Source organism: Magnolia sinica, chromosome 12 (genome assembly GCF_029962835.1).
Source record: "Magnolia sinica isolate HGM2019 chromosome 12, MsV1, whole genome shotgun sequence".
Lineage (NCBI taxonomy): Eukaryota > Viridiplantae > Streptophyta > Magnoliopsida > Magnoliales > Magnoliaceae > Magnolia > Magnolia sinica.
In genome coordinates, this window is record NC_080584.1 from 79885532 (window position 1) to 79904349 (window position 18818).

General features: G+C 39.5%; 1 long non-coding RNA gene across 1 annotated transcript; it reads right to left on the reverse strand.

The window, feature by feature from the left end:
- Nucleotides 1-16875: 16875 nt before the first annotated feature.
- Nucleotides 16876-18432, reverse strand: LOC131221850 (uncharacterized). Its single transcript, XR_009159622.1, has 3 exons — nucleotides 18215-18432; nucleotides 17347-18125; nucleotides 16876-17119 (listed from the first exon to the last, which is right to left on the reverse strand). It is a non-coding gene; the product is annotated as an uncharacterized LOC131221850 (long non-coding RNA).
- Nucleotides 18433-18818: the final 386 nt, after the last annotated feature.

The following is an 18818-nucleotide window of genomic DNA, read 5'->3' on the forward strand; positions in this document are numbered from 1 at the left end:
TCTGCTTCCTGCTGAAGTTTCTTTGACTCTTGGACCACCCTTTCCATCATGAGTTCTTATTCAGCAAAAGAAAAAAGAAAAAGATTCCTCCTTTTCACGCTTCTCCTGTTCAGCCGCTACCCTTTCTGCCTCTACAGCAGCTAGTCGCGCTTGGAGATCTCGGCACATCTGGTATAAAATGCAAGATAAGGTTAGAGAAGAGGTGAGGTCTGAAAATATTAATATCTTTCTATCAAAACAGTGGGTGGCATTTGAAACAATTGATACTATCAAACATAATAATTGCTAAAATTAAATATATTATTTAAAACATTTGGCTGAAAGCATTTGGCTGAAAACCAATCCAACAAACGTCCTTGGTTTTGCTGCAAATATATATAAGCCATCATTAGTGACAAGTTCTCAATCAGGTAGCTACACATTCCATAGAATATCAAGTTTAAAGGCTATGACAGATTACAAACACTGATGAAGAGATTAGTGCCATGTCTTTTTCTTTTCTTTTCTTTTTTGATTTTTGCCATTTTTGGTTTCATGAAAAACAGAACCCAGATTCAGATAGCAATGAACTGAACACAAAATTATTCATGCAGTGCTCATACCAGGATCATGATATGATGATACCAATGCCAATCACTATTCAAATTCACTGTTCAAACTAGATTAATGTTCAAATTCACTGTGCAAAACCTCAGAATTTGATGGCGTGTTTGCAAGGTCCGTGTCAAAGAATTCGATGACAGGCATGCATCCATTTTAAACCAGTGCTTTGGAAATAAATAACCTACAATAGGTGGTTGTTTGATTAATTCAAACTAGGAGGAATTTACCAAGGCCTCTAATTGAATGCACAAATAACCTCCCTAACTGCTGCTGCTGCTGCCACCATCAAAGTCCCAAACAAGAACAGCTTGCATATCAGTGAGCTTCACATCAAGTCATCATAATTTGGAAACATTGAAACTATTTAAATCAAATTCATTCATGGTTGAAAAGAGACGTCTACTTCTCACAAACTTTCCTAGGAGCCTTCTGTATGTATATCACAAACCTGACCTTTGGAGAGCATGTGGAGGCATGGACAGCTTATAGAGCACCATCACTTTTCACCCTCGCTTGGTGGCTTATCTTCATCTTTCTTTTGCTCTGTTTGACCTTGGAGAGATGCCAACAAATCCTTAACTAAAGGATCATTAGGGTTAACTCCAGGAAGCGAAGCAAGAATAGATGACAAGAAAGATTGGTCTCCAAGCACCTTGCTCATGTCATTCTGGCTCTGACATATCTGTATCTCCCACAAACACATCACCAGATTGACTAGATATAGGATCATCCATTGACATTGCTAGGGCTTGCTCAAGCAAGGCAGTCTCATCCTCTGTGAGATCAGCTCTTTTAACACCCTGCCAATACAATTCATATAAGAATTCAATCGATTTCTATGTTAAGAAAACAAAAAAAAATCCTGACAGATGGCTCACAGCTGATCTCTACTGCCGCTTGGAGCATGCAAAAAGAAAAAAGAAAAAGAAGATGAATATGCTAAATGGGTAGTAGTCAAAATCATCATTTCGTTTCATTTAGGTGGGAAGCAGGCCCTTAATTTCAATCAAATTAAAAAAAGCATTCACTTTGACAAAAAACCAGTAACAAGCACGCTGCTAGAGGGGAAAAGGCCGAAACTGTAAATTCAGATGATTTTGAGTCTGAATTAAAATACATGATATGCAATGCCAACCTCATTCAAATTAGAATAATGATACCTGATTCAAGATTATTTTTTTCCATTTTTCTTTGTTTCCTTTAGTTCAATTCAACTGAGCATGCCTTGCATCCAAACACGCCTTACGTTTAATATAACAACCCATCACCTAAGATGAGAACCCATACTCCCAACAATGACCCCCTTACAACATTTAATAATTTAATTGGCAATGGACGCCCATTTAGACTGATGTCAACTGAACATCCAAGATACAATGAACCAGCCATTTTCATCACTCGACTCAAAAACATGAAGGACAATGTGTTGTGATACTGGGTCTAGCAAAAATAGATTAAGTTACTACCTGTTCAGCTTGAGGAGCTACAGGTGGTGAGTTGGCAATCATACCCATTTTCTCTTCAAATAGCTGCTCAATTTCTTCACTCTGCCCTGCTTTCCCAAAAGCATCCAATACAGACTCGTGGAGTGCTTTCCCAAAAGCATCCAAAGAATTATGACTTGCAAATTACAATGCTTTTGGATTTTAGAGTGTGACTGTCCCATTGTACTGTTTTTACGAATAGCAAATTTTTAACAAAATGGGACTTTTCATGTTAGAGTGAACTAATCCCATCATGGTTTAGGATTCTCAGGACAAGAGCATGGTTATTATGATCACTTGAGGGAAGAGAAGAATGATGAACTTGGTATTTCCTCAGGGAAAGAGAGAACTCACACATGGGGTTGCAACAGATCATCCCATTGCTCCTGATACTGTTCATAGATACCCAAACTATGATGGAAACATTCATCAATTTAGTTTCCATTCATTGCATGAAGCTCAGTCAGAAAAAAAAAAGAAGAAAAGATCGCTACCTTAATAACTAAAACCACAAGCTTTGCATACATATCAATAACAGCAAATGAGAGATGCTAGACTTGTTATGGCGTTTGTAGGGACAATGAGCTTGGATTGATCATGTCAGTGGCCAAACAATTTGCTACAGAAATTTCCTGAAATTATAGGTAGAAAGAGAAGGAAAACTCTTAACAACTGTGAGGGTCTGGAGGATTCTCATGGAAACATAATAAAAACCACAGAAAAAGTTTACCATGAGGATTCAGAAAAAGTGATCCGTGTGATCATCCCCTTTAAGCAACCCACTTTGTTGTAACTGTGAGATATAATGGGTATAAGCTACATCATACACAGTCAACTAAAGTTCTGCATTTAGCTTTATAAAAATTTAGACTATATTTAAATTTGAATTTGAATTTGTTTATGGATTCTTTAAATATTTTCACGCTTTTAATTGGATAGTCTTCTGTTTGTTTAATTCATTTCAAGGTTTTTTGAGACTGATCAGGTTATTTCGAATCTTCAACTGAGCAGTTCATCTTTCCTTCCTTTTCCCCTTTCTTTCTACGCCTTTTGCAAACTGCACTACATGAATTCTACTGTTTTATTTATATCTAGTGGGTGATGCATATGCAATCTTCAGGTATGCCTGATCTTTCTGAAGTAATCAAGACACTCAATTTCATGTTTGCAGAGTAGGGACCTTTGTGCTATAATTTTAATCTTTTTTCCTATTTTCTTCTTGATAAAATAGTATTTACGGGTTTCAACTGAAAATAAAATGTAGAAAATTACACATATTCCTCTCTCTCTCTCTCTCTAAAAAAATAAAAATAAAAGGAAACGATGCATTAGTGGGTTCACGTGTATCATGGCACGTTCCATGAACTGATATTCATATCATGTTCCTTTTCAAAAAAAAAAAAAAAAGAAAAAACTTCGTACTATGTTCATATTTCTGGAAAAGATAAATAAAAGAAATAGTAAAATATTGAAAAACAACAAAGAACAGATTGCTCTTAACCTGGCATCCTAGACCTGTTAAAAACCAAGATCAGATCAGCCTAAACTTGCATCCTAGATCTGGTTTAAAAAATGAGCTAAGTTGCTGCTCCTAATCAAGCATCCTGAATCTGTTAAAACCAAGTTCAAATTGTTCCTAATCTAGCATAATAGATCAGTTTTTAAAAAAAAAAAGGCTACAAGGGGAAAAGGAAGGAAAGATGAACTGCTCAGTTTCAAGGGATATTTCATACAATCAAATCACTGGAGAGATTCCTTACAACATTGGTTTCCTGCAAGTAGCTACATTGTATGTTTCCATCTCTCAAAAGCTCTGCTGTATCTCTTTTCATCTGCAAATAACTATTCGTTTCATCTACTAATCAACCAACTAGAATCATTCAGCTACTGATATTTTCGAACTCTTCTAGTTAAACTGCTTGCTGTAGTATACTCCACTGAATCTCTATTACAGCTGACAATCTGCAACTTTTTTTCTTTTATTTTTTGCTCCAGTTGTCATCCATTCTTGTTGCATTTAATTAGGTTTGTTTTTCTTGATAATGGTGTGCTGACCCTAATGAAAAAAAACTTTCTATTATTAGGTCTCTTCAGGGAAATAGGCTTACTAGGAAGATTCCAGAAGTGATAGGACTCATGCAAGCTCTTGCTGTTTTGTAAGTTTTGTACTGTCTTCTCAAATTCTTTTCATTTTTTTTTCAAAATTTCTTTTCTTCCTAAATAACTGCATGCACGCATCTTTTAAGAAATAAGCTCACATAAACAAATCCAACTATAATTTTGACTATAGTGCAATTTTTTTTTAAAAAATGAAAATTCTTAACTGACCTTTCAGAGGGGATGGTGTCAATATCATCACTCAGTTTTAGCAATGATGCAACCTCCTCAGCTATCCTTTGCTTCTCAACAGAAGCTGGTCCAAAGAGCAATTATAGGACTTAGGCAAGAGATGACGTTGTCAATGAGTATATGCAGTGTTCTTCTTTTTTAAAAAATTAAAAGGGAAAACGGAAAAATAGAAAAAATCACATGATGATATGCCTGACCATATTCTTCCACAGAACATGTGACTTGAATGAATCTTTTGACAATGAAGGCTACAGAAGATCAGCTACCAGAGCTTAAAATCTGTGTAATTTCTGGAAGCTGCAACCTTATCAGAATAAGCATTTTCCAAGCCAACAACAAATGGTGACCAAGCCTGAAAACAAAAAGCAGAACATAAGTGTAGTCAATCCACAGAACAAAAGTACTTTTGGATCAAGCTGATATTTGTGTTTTGCGTGAGATATAATGGGTATAAGCTACATCAATATAATTAGTTTCACAACGCATAACATCAACTTGAAAGTAAATCATATGTACAAAACAGTAGTTTTCCAAGAAGTTATGGACACCGAAATTTCGGCAATCTAAAATGGTTGTATATTCTCCACTGTACAACTTAACAGTCCACCATGTACAGTTTTCAATTTCCGTACTAAAAAAAAAAAAAAAACTGTACAAGTATGAAGCATGCTAACCTATGTGTGATTTGGAGATGATTAGATTGTCATATCACCTCCCAATTCATCAATGACCATATCTACTCTAGTCATAAAATCTGGTAAGAATTGAACAGAAGTAGCATCATAAAAAGGAGTAAGAACAGACTGCTGACCAATAAGAAGAATATTGGGTCGTTCGTCTAATCCATGTTTAACTCTTGATCCATAACAATTGGACTAACTAAATGAAGAGTCTAGATCTCACTGAAGACTAATTACAACATAGGAGGACAGTGACTTCCATACTACTTACTGGGTGTTGATTAATGAAGCCCATATATATATTATGGGGAAGAGCTCATTTTTTTGTTCTTTTTTTTTTTTTTTTTTTGCTTTTTCTTTTTTCCTTTTTCGAAGCAAATAGTGAGGAAGAGCTTTATTAAGCCCACAGACGAGCACAGTCAACTCATGCTCACACCAGAACATGTGACAGCATGGCACATATGTATGAGCCAATCCATCCAATAGAAGGATCCCACCATCTTGATGCCCTGTACAAAGAATCAGGTCGATCTAGGCACAACCTTCAGATTAGAAGCAGAGAACTAGTAATGAAAGAAATTCACATACCATGAAAAGAAGAATCGGATATGCATCTCTGCAACTAAAAAAGTTCAAAATTTTAAAACTACACAAATAGAGAGAAGGTCATACTAAAGAAACTAGTAAATATAGTTTGCATATCTTACCATTGTTCTCATGTTCAGTCAAACGGCCAGTCAATAGTTCAATGAAGCTAGGAGGCAAAGCTGAGAAAACAGTTCCGAAGTTGTTGTCAAGTAATGGCTACTTAGAACACTCAAGCTGCTCACTGTCAACTCTCGAAACAGGCATCTTGGCATGATAACTAACATCATGTTTAACAAAGCTCGACTCCTAATTAGTTCTGCAAGACTAAAGAATTTGTATGACTAATGCTCTTTCTTTTTACGTTTTACAGAAACTCAAATTAATCAGCCAAATGGAGTATAAAGATCGTACCTGAGATGCATCAAATCCTTTGAAAAATTTCTGCACATGGATATTTTACCCTCTCCTGCTCCTACATCCAAGTAATGAGTTACATGCGTAGAAACCACTGCAAGGCATGGAATGAATAAGTTCCTGAATTGAAGTAGGGGAAAAAAGGATCACAGCTGCGAAAGGAAAAAATAGGAATTTGGGGATTGTAGGGTGGATTTGTCAATGCATATGGCTAGGATTATATAATTCCTGGCAGAGGATCATATAATTCTTGTTTACATTAGATATGTTGGAGTCCTTGAGGAATTCTATTGTGGTGAGTGAATGATTGAAGCAATATGCAGTTCCCTCATCACTGTACACATGAAAAACATGTATGGTAATTGGGACTGTCTGGCGGGAGTGGGTTAGAATTGACTTAAGATAAGTTTTGTTGTTTTTCTTGCTGTTTTTTGTATGTGGCTAATTTTTTTTTTTTTTATCTTAACTACTCTCTCCTGCGTGGCCCACTTGAGTTTTGGATCTACCTCATTTTTCATCCCATGTTTTAAAATGACCTCAAAAAACATATGGATATAAACTATGTGGGGCCCACTATGGATGTATGTCTTATCTACACTGTCCATCCATTTTTCCAGCTCATTTCAGGGCATGAGCGAAAAATTGAAGCATATCAAAGGCTTAACTGGACCACACCATAGGAAACAGCGAGGACAATTGCATCCAACTGTTCATATGGTCACATGGACATGGATGAAGGGAAAACGCAAATATCGGCTCGATCCAAGACTTCTTTAGCCACTTAACAATTTTCAGCCATAGGCGTTACATTCATACAGTTTCCTTTGGTGTAGTCCAATTGCATCTTCATCTTGGATATGCTTCAATTTTCGGTTCAAGCCCTAAAAGGAGCTTCACGTATCATATACCCCAACAAAAAAGATTTAAAAAAAAAAAAAAAAAAACAATGCTGCATGATAAACAGCTTGCATTGACTCAGAGACACATCCCCAAAGCAATACTGACAATTAACTTCCTTCTCAGCTGAGCATTATGTCTGCTTCCCGAGAGTACACCTCCTCCCAATCCAAAAATCGACTCTGAGCTTCCAAACAGAGCATGAAGACTGATCCTTGAACTAACTTGCTAACCAGAAAAGCAAGGCAATTCAAATTCTTTGCATAACAAAGATTCCCCATGCAACCCAACTTTTGTTAACATTTTCAGGTACACTTCCAAACAACTGATATGTTGCTGAGTTGCAGTTGCAAATTTCTTTTGGGTTGCGGGGCTGAGAAAAATGAGAATGCAGAGATGGCATTCTCTTAGTATGCTATTATTACTCTTAATGCAGGCATGAGAAAAATGAGAATGGAGAGCCGTCCATTAATTTATGAGCTCATTTTAGACATGAAACAGAAAATGAGGCAATTCCAAAGCTCAAGTAGACAACACCACAGGAAGTAGTAGGGATAATGACACCCACCTTGAAACATTCACAGGGCTACTATGATGGCTAATTGCCATCCAACTTGTTCATAAGGTCACAAAATTTGCTTACAGTCAAGCAGTCCAAAATGGATCAGGGTCACTACCGATCCGGTTTTAAATGGATCATGGTTCTTTTTTCTTTTTTCTTTTTTCTTTTTACCCATTTAAAATTCAAGTTAGTCATAGGTCCACAATGTTAGACCTGATTTTGTTTTTTTTTTTTTATTTTTTTTTTTCAAGTTACTCATAGGTCCACAAAATTTGCGATTACTCTTCTACCTTTGTATAAGCTAACTACCTCACGTAGAGACACCCCAACAACAACTAAGATCTGAGAGATATCAATAGACAGACATTTGATACTCCAACACATTAAAAACCAGGCTTCTCAGGAGCATTCATCTCTTATCAAAGTAATCATAAAAACTCTTTGAGTTGCTCAGTCAGAAAATATGCAGGTTGAGTTGAATGGGGCCCAAGTACTAAAAAATTATGGAAAACAAACTATAACATATTCTTGTAAACTAACTGTAAAGAGATAACATTCCTATCTGTTGTCCCAAATGTAAACAGTGTAATTCTTTTAAATCAAATAACTACTGTACTTAAATTTTGTAACCACATCTCAGTAAGTTCAAAATGTGTGTAAACCAAGGATCAGAGCAAGATCGTACCTGCAATAAGTTCAAAACCCAGTATGCTATCGAACAGGTTGCCGTGTAATGCTGCATCAAACAGGTCAAGCTACTGATCGGTTTGCTCATGTTCTAACCCAGTATGCTATCGAACAGGAATTGTAAGTCTCAAAAAAAAAAATCCTATTTTCCACAGAATAAAATTCCAAACTCTGCTTACAGCTAGAAATACAGAGTTCTGAAGAGCTCTTTTTGCCTGAATCTCCTATAGTTAGGTTGGAAAAAACAAAGATTTTTAGCTACAAAACTTCAAAATAGAGAAATTCAAGAAAGTAATCTGATTTATGACTTCTCATTTCCCATTGCTGCATACAACCAAAAGAGTAAGACCAATATTAAAATCAATATAAAGAAGGCTAAGAAGCTGTCCTCATTGGTAGGCAGATTTGCGACAATTAAAAAGCTCATAAAGAAGGCTGAGAAGTGTTCTGCATGCTTACTTTGAATAAATGCAACTGGTTCTGGAAGCCATGTGTCGAGTGTAGCAGATCGTACCTACAGCACATAGCCAATACTTTCATTTTTACACCTAGCAGGGATACAAAGCTAACTAGTAAATAGCTGTGTACAAAAGGGATGTGTACACAACTTACCTTCATAGGCTTTCAATTTTGGAACAGTGATTTGTTTGGGGTTGCAAATTCCTGTAACCATATCAAATTTCAGGATCTTCGACAAACAACGTAACTAGCAAAAAATAAATAAATCTCACGGGCCTGCCACACGTATAAAAACATATTCTTAGGTCTGAGGGCCATAGACACTTCTGTCTAACCTGAAAGCCATCATTAGTGACAGATTCGTTTTGCTGCAAATATATATAAGCCATCATTAGTGACAAGTTCTCAATCAGGTAGCTACACATTCCATAGAATTTCAAGGGATGAAATGTGCAAGACATTTTGGATTTTGGGCCTCAAGGAATCTCCATTTTTTGGTTTTTACCTATGTATAGAAGGATATGGGATAATCTCTCATCGTCCCTTTCCAAGAAGGAGAAGAAGAAGAACTGACAGGTCAGTGGTTAACTTCAGAGAATCGGTATTCTCTTTTTGTCAAGATATTAAAAAAAAAAAAAAAAAAAAAAACCAGATTCAAAGTGTCACGCCCCAAACCCTGAAATCGGATTCACAGGAATCCCGATTGTCGAATCCGGTGCTGACAGCCTCCGTAGTACCCCCTTCTCGGCTCCTAGTGTTCATATGCCAGATTCCGATCCTGGGGTCCTACAAGGAGGGTTTTTTTTTTTGTATATACATTTAACCCGTAATAAGCATAACCACAAGATTACCCAATTCACCAAGGCAACATCATCATCACATATCCACTAATAGAATCATTTGGGTACAATACTGAAAGGAAATACATAATTAAAAACCAAGCTCTGGAAGACCGCCGCACGCTCCAAGCTCAACATTGCTGCAACCTAACATCGCCTGCACCATCTATCGTGCATAAGCTTATAGAAAGCTTAGAGGGTGGTGTAAGTGCGTAGAAGGTAAGTGCCAAGTATTCGACATAATGACATCATCATATAAGACCAGAAATACTGGTAATCCATAATTCATACAATATCGGAATAAGCAGAAATGTTGATAAAATCATGAATTATCAGAGTAAGCAGGAATATTGACAAGATCATACGATAACAGAGTAAACAAAAATACGGAAAGTCCATTAGTCAATCAATGTCAGAATATGCAATATAAAACTACTATGCAAATGAGGAATCATAGATAGCTAAATATCAGATGCAGAGGATACAATACAATATACATTCCTAATGAGTAACACAAATAGCATCAGCCGTACCTAAACCATATAAATGCAGAGACACAATAGCCCAAAATGCCATATGCCGCGAATGTTCTGCAATATGCAGTGCGAATGGAATGACCATATTGGAGTGTGAAGTCGAGATGATGGTACGTAGTATCATAGGCTATGGGGTCCATCACAAGGGACTTCTATCCAAACCAGTCCCATACCTAAATTTGGATAGTTAGACTCAATGTGGTAAACTCCTGATCTCAGGTTAGTCGCGCGCCCCAACCGAAATCCTGGCCATTGCGAAAGCACTCATAACAAATAGTTGCGCACCACCAACCCGAGTGGATAGTGAATGAATGAATGCATGAATGAGTATGCAACTCCTACTCACTAAATCCACATATCAGTACAGTTCATCTCTAGGATCATCACCGGGGTTTAGTACACTCCAAATGGCACTGCCGCTCTCCCATCCGCACAGTCCAAGTGAGCATAAGAAACCTCACTATCCGCCTTGCCAATAATCTGCCAATACCTATCCGGCACGTCGATAGCGGACCCATTCACGAGTTGGTCAAACTCAGCCTAGTATTGCCCCCTACCCTCGGGCGAGTAAGGCCACACCCCCTCCCAACCGACCACGACACAGTGGGAGACGCGGCCTCCTGGTATTCGGCACTCGGGCGCTCATGTATCCACTCGGTCTCGACGTTGGGGCGTCTCCTGGCCACGGAGGTTTAGGGATTTTCACCCAGGGACATCTATGGTGCCCGTATGCTAGAACCAAATATTTTCGGTGTCCTATTTGGCCATCCACGATATGTCTGTGGAGGCTACGGCCCTGATGTCGCTAGGGCATACAGTAATCATAATGCGAGATGCATGAGTCATACAATCCAGTCATGCATCAGTCCTGCACATACCGCGTGCTCATGTGAGATAACCTCCACCTATTAGGGAGTCTCATAACAACATGCTCAATGACATATGCAATGATCAACCACCTCTCATAACAAGCATGCAGATGATGCGCATGGGCATGTATCATGATGCTATGCTGACACATACTCATAACCGGTATCCACAACCAGCATTGATAATCGACCTCGACCATGTGGACATTTAACCAACATTGCCCCCAAGGAATGACCTACATAGAGTCAAACTTATAATGGGCCCACAGCCTCAACAAGGGCCTAATATACAACACAATGGGTCTTACTCAAGGGCTACATATACACAACAGGTGGACCCTGCTCCTGGGTCTAATACATATCACAATGGGCCTTGCCCATGGGCCATGAATACATCACAATGGGCCTTGCCCATGGGCCTCAAACACAGGACATGTGGGCCCTACACATGGGTCTTGAATACATTAAATGGACCATGCATCATAGGCTTAATACATATCACAATGGCCCTCAACTACAGGTCACATATACATCATGTAGGTCTCGACAATCGGCCTTGGCAATCGAATTCGATACTCAGAATCGGCCTCGACAACCGGAAACGGCCAATACAATCGACCTCGACAAATCGACACCGATAATCTACATCGATAATTAGCATCGACAATCAGCATCGATAATCAACACCGATGACTGGTCACATAGACAAGACTGGGTCCATAGATGAGCATCTGATCAATCATAATATAAATATCAACCCTCAGCCATGGCTATATCAAATCTGGTAGCATGGAGCCATCCGTCCATAGTAAATGGGGCCCACTTATTTGGGTTGACCCACTAAGAGAATGATGAGAATGGGCCTGATAAGGCCTAAGGAAGGGTCACAATGTGGACATCTAACCATCACTGCCCAGCAATGTGGACATTTAACCAACATTGCTCCCAAGGAGTGGTCCACATAGAGTCAAACATAAGATGGGCCCAAATATCCAACAAGTGGGCCTCAAACAGTTATCACAGGTGGGCCTTACACATATAGCACGTGGGCCTACACATCATGGTGGGTCGATACATTGGGCCTTACCTTTGGGCCTAATATACACATCATGGTGGGTCGCATCATTGGGCCGCACTAATGGGCCTCATGCAATTCAAGTCGGGCCTCAATAAATGGATCGAAAATATATCACGATAGGCCACGCCATACGGCCAGAAATGCGTCACAATGGGCCGCACTAATACATCAAGGTGGGCCTCTTTACATGGGCCGCACCAAAAATCATTTCAATAGTTGTAGGTATAATATGTGTATCACTACACCCATGGCCCACGTATGATGATTAGCACTGGTACAAACATATCCATGTAAATCAGCACCAACCAAACATTGTCCAGCACTATCCCAACATTATGAACGGGGTGGATACCAAATAGAAACATCTAGGCGGGCCGCACAAGTGGACGGTGTGGGTGAAGTACACACAGCATGGTGGACCTGTACAGTGTAGGCAGGCCCAGCACATGCAGCAAGTGGGCCCTGCGCCATCAAGTCGGGTAGACGGTGCGGGTATACAATGCATTTATCATGGCGGAATCACACATTGAAAAGGTCCTTCTATACATCATATTGGGCCTCGACCCATGAGCCCCAAATACATCTAATGGGCCGCATCACAGGGACCTCGTATATAACAAGGTGGGCCTTAACAATGGGCCATAAATATGGTAAGTGGGCCACACCACATGGCCACGTGTATATCAAATGAGCCACACTCAAATATAAATGGTGATAATGATTTCCACTACTAAAATTTCCAAGGCCCACCATGACGTTTATTTCTCATTCAATCTAATCTTAAGATCTCAAAGATTTCAAAGATAGTCGTTCAATCCTCACCGTGCACTATGGTCTACTTGATAAATAAATCTGTCTTATTTTCGTCCCAAACCTAAAAATCATTTTCTAAAAATGGTTGGACGGTTGGATGAAACACATGCATCATGGTGGGTCCCATAGGGATGGAAGGTATAGATAAGTCACATATTCTGTGATGGAGGTCCACAATTGTGGACACAAAACATACATGAATGGGTCTTAAGCAAGACCCACCAAAATGTTTACTTTCCACCCAACCTAGGGCCCAACATACTGTCCATCCAAACTGGGGCCAACATGATGTTTATTATTATTATTTTATCCAAACTGGTCATAGGGTCACATGGGCCTAAGGCCCACTGTAATATTTATTTGCATCCAACTTGTTGATAAGGTCATACAGACATGGGGCCCACTACAGCATTTTTTTTTATTTTTTTTATTTATTATTTTTTTTTCAACCTGATGATAGGGTCACACGATCATGGGACCCACTGGAATGTTTACTTGCATCCAATCTGTTGATAAAGTCGCATGGGCCAGGGGCCCACTGCAATGTTTACTTACCATACAACCAGTTTATAAGGTCACTTGGGCCTTTAGCCCACTGTAATATTTATTTGTCCACCAAATTTTATTTTTTGGTATGGTTATGTGGTCCTGGGGGTCCACCGTGATGTAGTTCACAAATCTTACCCACTCATTGTGTGTGTCCCACCAATTTAAGGGTCCAAACCGAGTTTCAGGTGGATCCAAGCTGCATGTGGACCCCAGCAGTTGATTCCATGTGGCTTGACATACCACCGCCTGAAAGGTGATGGTGTGGGTCATACAAGAACTTTTTATGACCGATTTTTAGAACCAACGTATCAAAAAGGGGGACCTATTAAATGAATGGCATAGATGTAGAACATACATCATGGTAGGGTCCACCATTGGGGCCAATGGGACCCTCCCTACTTAACGTTAGACGTCTAGAGAGTCTGGACGTCAATGTACATGCATGCATATTTTTTTTTCTTTTTTTTTTTTATACTATGTGGGACCCACATTAATCAGATCCACTCCGTCCATTATAGGTGTCCCATATAATTAGGGGTCCATACCAAGTTTCAATCACATCCAAAACTCAAGAAGGCCCCACCAGATGATTTTATATTTTTAGGCATGTTATCACATGATTTTAGATGGTATGGCCCACCTGAGTTCCGTATACAGTTGATTTTTGACAGGGGTGTCACTGCCACAAGGGTCCACCCAATGCACGGTGTTGATGTTCGAAACACGTCACGGTGGGGCCCACAGCTGGGCCGTGAGGCCCAGTCCGTTTTTACGCCCGCCAGTGCAGGACCCTGGTGCTGCGTTGTGTCAGCGGCGGCAGCAACAGCTGCTGCCTATATATATATATTTTTTTTAAAGAATTTTAGAGATTTCTGGGGTAGGGTCCACTTTAGATCGATCCGACCCATTCATTGTATTCTACGGCCCATGATTGACCAAATGATACCAATATGCATTGTGTTTTTGGTGAATAGGAGGGTCAAAGTGAGTTTCAATGGTAATACCACTATTCCCTATGATAAGGCCCCCATGATTGTCAGATCAGTCTCATATTTTGGCTCAACGCCTAAAATGGGCTGAGAAGTGAAATGGACGGCATGGATTTATTACATACATCAAGGTGGGGCCTACATGAGTGGCCCACCTTAAAATACTATTCTTCTTCCTCTCTTTGGTTGTTAGTGCACCACCATGTCAGTACACGCACACCACGTTAGCACTCCCTATCCAGCGTCCCCTGGACGTGGACTGTCTGAATATAACACAATCATCATGGTGGGTCCCACGTGTAGGTGGCCCACGTGTCACCAAGGTAGGTCCCACATGAACGTGGCCCACCATAATTGAATCAACTTGATATTTATTTGTTCCCACCATTATAAGATAAAGTCCACATGACTTGTACGGTTTGGATAAAACATACCTCAAGGTGGGGTTCATCCAAGTGGGCCACACATCACAAAAAAACGAGAAGGAGAAGGAAATGAGCACCCACATTTGATCTTCTATTCCTTCTTCTGCCTATGCAATCTAGAACCCCAAGAGAACAATTTCGACGGTTGAGATGATGATCCAAGGGTTGGATTGAGTGGTAGGAAGGGGACCACACTAGTTTCTCTCCCATGGAATGCCATGGACGGTTCCATGCTTGGGAAAAATGAGAGAGAGAATGAGAGAGAGAGAGGAGTGAGAAAGAGATGGGTGATGGGAGAGAGGGATGGTGCATGTTGACTTTTGGGTGAAAAAGAAGTGGGTGTCATGCCTTGTTGGTGAAAAGGGAGTGGCTAAGTAAGGTTGTGTACTTAGACTTGATTAATGATTGATGTGACATTTAGGCTAGAGATTCTCTTGGAAATTGTGACGCGCAGTGTTTTTCTGGAACCGAACGCGGGCCCACATTTCCTGGCCTGAGTATCGCCTCGGCGAGCGAGACGCGGCGTCGGAATCGCAGCAACTGCGCGGTCGCAAGGGTATAGGTCTCGGGTCGAGCTGACTCTGGAATATGGGATACCACTCGGGGTTGCGCGCAACTGCCAATAAAAGATCGCGGGTCGCCGGAATTCTACCAGGACCATGGAAGCCTATGGGACGGTACGGGCTAGAATACGGGTCTTACACAAAGAATACAGAAGGGTTAAGGGTGTTTTTAGACTGAAAGATAAAGGATCCCAGAAGCCAAGTGTTTCTGTTTCATGTGCTTCAAACACCAGAAACAAGCCATAAGACCATCGAAATCTTCATGATTCAGAGTTTCAAGGCAGAAGAATAGAGATGGACCTTTTTAATATCCTCTAATAGAAGGGTTTTTGTAAACAGTGACAAGGGATGACAAGGTGAGGATTCTGGGTAAAACAACGAGGAATAAGAAGACTATTTGCACTGACCGGTAGCCTCAGCAAAGGATCAGAATGACAAGAAGACGATGAATTATGTTTCATTCTACCTGTCCAAACTCTCTCTTAGATGCTTCATTTTTATTTTGTAATTTTTGGTCTAGCCAATTGAGCTGAACATGACCCCCACGAACCACAATGCCCTAGATGATGTTCAAAAAATTATGGCTTAATTGTCCGAATACATGAGCTTGTTGTCAATGCAGGCATCATTGAAGGAGGGTAACTTCTAGCTAAAAAGGATGATAAACTGACAGACATGGGTGATTGTGCAGTTTAGGTGTACATGTGTGTGTGCACATGCACAATGTGTATTGAATACGTGCAGTTACAGTACAATTTTTTTTAGAGGTGTGCAGGAATAGAACAATGCACATAATAGAGATTAAGAGGTTCCACAACTGGTAAACAAGAGTGAGAAGTGATGGGAATATCTGTTCAAGATTGTGGGCTGCAAATAAAGGGAACTGATAGATATAATGGCACACAGCAACATTTCACAGCAATCTTCAAAAAGCATCTAACCTGAATGGAAGTCAAACAGTGAGCTGCTCTGATTGCCCTTGATGCAAGCACCGACCCAAAGCTATAGATCCAAAAAGAATAGAAAAATATCATGGAGAGAACATTGAGGTGATTTGAACATGTAAGTGATAATATTGAGATGATTTTAGTGTATAGGCAAGTGAGAGGTTTAGCCTTACGTTGCCTTCTCAAGAGAATAGATGCGCAGCTCATACATGACTTGGTACATGCGCCTCGATCAAGGTTTGCCACTTACGGACTAGCGATCTTAATTTGTCGGTTGTAAAATCCTGTAGGACTGATCCTCATCAGCCTGAAGGTCAGCCAAGGAACACTCAAACACTCGGTGTTTGAGACCTTCATTCTGCAAGTTACAGACATTAAAATAAATGTGAGGCTTGTGACTTTAAACAGACATTAAAAATACTGTAATAATGTCTTCATATTGCACTTCTAGCAGCAAATATTCAGCATACAATTTGCTCCTTAGATTTCCACCATTGGAAACTCATTTTCTAACTTTAAATAGTATCATTTTCAATACGGCCAAGCGTGTCAACACATTTAATAAGCTGTCCTTCATATTCCAGTAATTCGTAAATAATATGAAATTACTGTGCTCCATACTCAGAAAATGCTCCAGCTCCCTTAGATCACTATAAGTTACTGTGCTCCTAGTATAACCAAAGAAAAAGATCCAAATACAACTTCACCTTGAACTGCAGGGTACTGTTGATAGCATCACTTATCAGCTCCCAGTTTGGACCCATATCATGCATGAGGACAACAAGTGCCTGAAATAAGAAAATTTTAGTTAGGGAGTTCTCAATTGTCCTTGCAATTAGATTTCATATTTATTCTATTTACACGGGTTTCAATTTCTCAAAATCATTAAAATGACCAAACAAAATTTTCAAAAACAGAGTGTCTCCATAAACATCATAATCCACTGGATGTAAAATCATAAGATACAACATGAATGAACTTATAGGCCAATGATCCTGTTAAGTTCCATGCGTACCTCTAAGAATTGTAAGGCCATATGCCAACATATGCGAGCAAATCTGCCAGCCTGCAAGCAAAAATAAACTCAAAAGCTATAACAGCTTCAAAAAATGAAAAAAAAAATAATGATAAAACTCACCTTGAAGCCCTTCCCCCTCCTCCTTTACCCGGGCTTGGGACCGGCAATGCAAGGAGTTGCATTGGCGGAGTTAAAAAAGGGCTTAAGCTCCATTTGGTTTGAGATAAATTTACATTCATAAACACCAATGTGATGACCAAATGGAGCCTAAGACTATAAATATATTCAAATATATAGTGCAAAATTCAAGCAGACTATAAATATCGATGAACTATAGAGTACCAAAAAAAAAAAAAAAAAAGCCAAACATCATGTAGAGTAACTACTTAGGCCAAACATCATATAGAGTAACGACTTAAGCCAAAAAACAGCATCATGTAAGCCCCAACCAAAACCCACTTAAGCCAAATTACTATATGTTCAATTATATAGTACTATATTTGTTCAAATTATAGGAATCTCATTGATTGCTTCCCCCATTGCACAAGTGATCCCGGACCGGCCTCTCCAAGTGTAGATGCGAATCCATCTTCTTTCCACAAAGGAGCATCAGGGTGTATAATCTCAGTTAGGATAACAACAAAAGCTCCCTCTGCTAATGGCTCACAATGGACAACTACATTTGGACTAACTTCGTGTACTTGACCACGAGCAACAACACCACGTAAGCCCCAACCAAGCAACTCGCATTTCTTACCAATATATATCGTATCCGGCTACATGTACACATAAAATGGCGTTAGTATTATTAGCATTTATAATATAATTGCAAGCTTATTACATTAGCGAAATTATAATTGCATACCGATGATCCCTGAGTAGATTTAGCCACTGGTGGTGATGGGAGGTTTTGACCAGACTGTGCCTCTTGATGCATACCCACCCAGGACTTTATATCAATCAATGATTTCTTTATCTCTAATATCTCCTGCGCTAGGCCTTCTCTTTCTTTTGCCATATTATGTAGCTTTGAACGGGCAGGGGTTGACTTCTTCAGTCCTGTTTTGCTTATCGAGCAACCCAGACCACGCATTCATCCTCTACTATCAGAACCAACCAACTGTAAAATATTGCAAATCAAGTTATTAGGAAATTCATAATTACCGTAAAACTTAAGTAATTTTAAAACTTTATTAGTACCTGTGTAAGGGCATCGTCAACGCCGGTCATCTTAGAAGCAGGATTGCTACTATAAAGCTCATCTAGTTTTTGCTGTGACAAAATTAATACAAATAAACGTAAAATAATTTAAAGTTATATAATGACATTTCATAATGGTACTAGTTAGTGGTAAGAGGGGTGCACTTACAACAAGGTCAGGATACTGGACGACTTTGTCCTTGCTCGTATGGGCTCTTAAGTAGACATCACCTCTACCTATCTTGGCATCAGAGGTAAGATTCCTCTCC